Source organism: Cyprinodon variegatus, unplaced genomic scaffold (genome assembly GCF_000732505.1).
Source record: "Cyprinodon variegatus isolate N-32 unplaced genomic scaffold, C_variegatus-1.0 Scaffold616, whole genome shotgun sequence".
In the NCBI taxonomy this organism is placed as follows: domain Eukaryota; kingdom Metazoa; phylum Chordata; class Actinopteri; order Cyprinodontiformes; family Cyprinodontidae; genus Cyprinodon; species Cyprinodon variegatus.
Genome location: NW_015151069.1, coordinates 449,620 through 453,246, shown reverse-complemented (window position 1 = coordinate 453,246; position 3,627 = coordinate 449,620). Strand labels below are relative to the sequence as shown.

Here is a 3,627-nt window from a genome sequence, read left to right as displayed (position 1 = left end):
TTAGAGTCAGAGTTAATAAAAAAAAGCCACTTCTGAGAGATACTTTTAAGTTTTCTCTTTAGTCCGGATGTGAATCATTGGAGTTTGATTGAGCGTTTTTGAATGGGAACTATTGCCTCCTGTAATGCAGTACAAATTTAAACCAAAAAGCTGGCTGGCTTGAAGGAAGGTGGACAAGTGAAGGGTCCTCAGCAGCAGGGAATAAAGGAAGAGTCATGGTTAGACTAGTTTTAATTTAAGCAGTTTTAATAAAATAGGAAATGGCCTGCACTTATACAGTGCTTTTTCAAGTCGAAGGACTTCAGACTACATTCACCCATTCAAGCACACACTCACATACTGATGGTGGCAAGCTACATTGTAGCCACAACTGTCCTGGGGCTCACTGACAGAAATGAGGCTGCCGTCCACTGGTGCCACCAGGCTCTCTGACCACTATCAGTAGGCAGGTGAAGTGCGGGTTAAGTGTATTGCCCAACGACACCGGGGCTTAAACTGACAACCCTCTGGTTGCAGGGGAAATTCCTTCCTCCGACGATGCTGCTGCAACATTGAACCCATCATACAGCCATGCACCAATGTAATGTGCAGAAGTTTTTAAGGTAACACAATGACGCACAACATTACCTGATGCATTTTGTGAGGCTTTTTGCCTGATCACCAAATCTGCAAGAAAAAAAGACAAGGCAATTTTCTTTCCAAATCATGTTAGTGAGATTATCTCAAGGCAAGACTCATTTTTGGTTTTGGGGATAGAAAAAATGACTTCACCCATTCATTTAACCATTTACTGTATCTTTTAACAGAACTAACCATTTCTGCTATGCTTTCATAATGCAAAATCCCAAATATTGTTGTCTGGCTTCTGCTTATGCAGATAAGGAGTGTTTCTCTTTGAAACAAACGGCCATCGCTGATTGGACTGTTACTGATGAGGTTCCTAGATTATTTGACAGGTGGTGCAACAGCAAATATAAGGACAAAGTCAGAATATTCACAACTCTGCTGTGACGTTATTTCAAACTCAAACTTTTCAGGACAAAAAGAAAGTTGCATCAGCCTTTATATCTCCACAGCATATCTACTTGGATGGATCATACAGTATATTTTTGATAAACAGCCAAACAAATAAGCGCTGCAGAAGCAAGGTCTCCAGAAAGCAAGGTCTCCAGAAAACAAAACAACACTAAACTTGTGTTTTTTTAAGGCCAAAAAAAAAAAAAACATCCAAAAAATGAATATTTTCAAAAATATTTGCTTAAAATAATCTAAGAAAATCCCAGGAAAAGGGACCAAGAGGCTCAGCAACAAGAATAGACTATATCATAATCTATTAGTGTTTCTGCTCTTGCAGTGATAGTCCAAAATGTATTTACCTGTGATAAAATGGCATGCTCGCCCTGATTACTGGACCTTACTGATGCATAGATGGACGTCAAACAGGAACATCCGCTCTCCATCTTACACACCTCCTTCCTGAACTCCAGGGTGATGTTATTGTAAGGTTTCCTACCTGTCTACAGCTGTCAGCAGGGTGTTCTTGCTATGGACACCTCCCACTGCCGTGTGTCCTCTACTTAAGCACATGTACACACAGACACACATATAGAATCAGTAGTAGGGGCCTCTATGATCACGAGCCTGATGACCGAGTCACGCAGTGCAGAAAAGCAGCCAAACCTAACAGCTTTTAGCAAATAATAAAGGAATCTGTGAAAATGTGTGTGACATACATTTTCAGCCACATTAGAACTTTTTGTTGGTTCAACATATAAGATTAAAATAAGCTTTAACAGAAGTATTGCAGGCAAATGATGGTAAAAAGGGTAAAAATAATCAAAGGAATAAAATAGGGACTACTTAAAATAAAAATCTATTTTGATATAACTACAAGATACAAACTTCTGACGATTGAAAGAAATGTTATTAAAATTGTATGTCATCAAAAAATTAAATAAACATCTTAATAGCCAGAATCATTTATTTAGGGCGAAGTCCTCAACCCCCATTACTTAATTAAAAATCAGCTAAAATAAATGGATAAACACATTAAAAACCTCTTGGAAAAAGTCGCTTTCTGCAATTAAGTGTAGGCTAACAAACAAATTGGCTGCCTCTGCCAGAAAGACAGAGTAGATTCTGGATTACACTGCCCTGTTTTTCTAATACATTATAACAGCAAAATATATTTCACTTTTATAGTGGATTAACTTACAGAAAACCTGCAAAATCCACATCCGCTTTGAAGCCGCACTCCATCATGAATTGTCTCCATATGGTAAAAGCTACACCGATGTAGACTTTTGGTTTTTTTATTGCTTATTTTTCTTTTCTAGGTTACCTTCTCTCCCGTTGCTTGATAGAATGATTCTCCTTTTTTAAAATGGCAGGTTGAATTATTTACAGTCTTATTTGCTTTTTTTTATATGTAATTCTCCATTGACAACATGAATTCATATACGGTTAAAAAGCTTAAGGCTAACAAGTTTATTGTCTTGTACTATTACAAAGATTGTGACACAATATAGTCTTCCACTTGATGCATTGCCACATATGTATTTATGTATCTACCGTATTTTCGCGACTGTAAGGCGCATATAAACGTTTTCTTTTTCCCCTCAAAATGTGCGGTGCGCCCTATGTGTGTTGTTACTGCGGACGTTGTTGAGACCACCATGAGAACGTTAAAGGGGGAAGTGGGGGCGTGGATTGTGTATAAAAGAACAGGTATGTGCTTTATGCAGAACTCCTCATCTCCTCATTGAGGAGATGATGAAAGAGTGGCTGAGGCAGGTGTATGTAAGGAGACCAGGTGGTTTTTTCCACTCATCACCATCGCTGTTAATCTGTGACTCCATGCGTGCCCATCTCACAGCCGATGTGAAAAACATGGTGAAAAAAATGAACGCTGTGCTTGCTGTTATTGCGGGAGGTCTGACAAAGGAACTTCAACCGCTCGACATCGGTGTGAACCGGCCGTTCAAAGTAATGCTGCTTACACACCGGATGCAGCAAGAGCAGCAAAATCGCGTCTGCTGCTTCATTTTTGCTGCTTGTACCAGTTAGTGCAAAAGTGTGTCTGATGCGCGTTGGGCGGAGCTACTCTATCCTTTCTTTGCCTTGCAGCTATATTTGCTGTGATCAGTGGGAATAAAGTAGTTTTAATATGTTTTTAAGTGAGAAAGTCCACCTGAAAACTTAATCACTGCAGTCAGTTCATCCAGATTTCTATCCTGCCTTCCAATATTATTTCTGTCCGAGCCGCTCAGACCCCCACATACAGCGGTGCGCTGTCAGTAGGATCCCATTCAACAGCAGCCTCTGGCTGGGTCGCCTCCTCGCGGTTCACCGCGGCAGCTGGTAGGTGTTTTTCATCTAAATAATCTAAACTGCAGGCAGCAGGACAATAAAAGCGAACATATTCTGCCGGCAGATTTCTGCATTTTAAGTTAATTTATGCGTCAATAAACTGTTTCAGAGGAGTGATCACAGCGCTCTGTGTCATCAGCGATGTGTCTGTCTCGCTGTCAGCTCCCTGGTTTGATTAATACTTTGTAATAAATACATGAATAAAGCACAAACATACTCAGTATTTAAACGTAGTAGAGGATATTTACCGGTATATAA

The 3,627-nt window shown here is 39.8% G+C and overlaps 1 long non-coding RNA gene across 1 annotated transcript; it reads right to left on the bottom strand.

Moving 5' to 3' along the window:
• Positions 1-321: 321 nt before the first annotated feature.
• LOC107096338 lies at positions 322-1,487 on the bottom strand. Its single transcript, XR_001481790.1, has 3 exons — positions 1,377-1,487; positions 628-666; positions 322-540 (listed from the first exon to the last, which is right to left on the bottom strand). It is a non-coding gene; the product is annotated as an uncharacterized LOC107096338 (long non-coding RNA).
• Between the last annotated feature and the right edge of the window lie 2,140 nt (positions 1,488-3,627).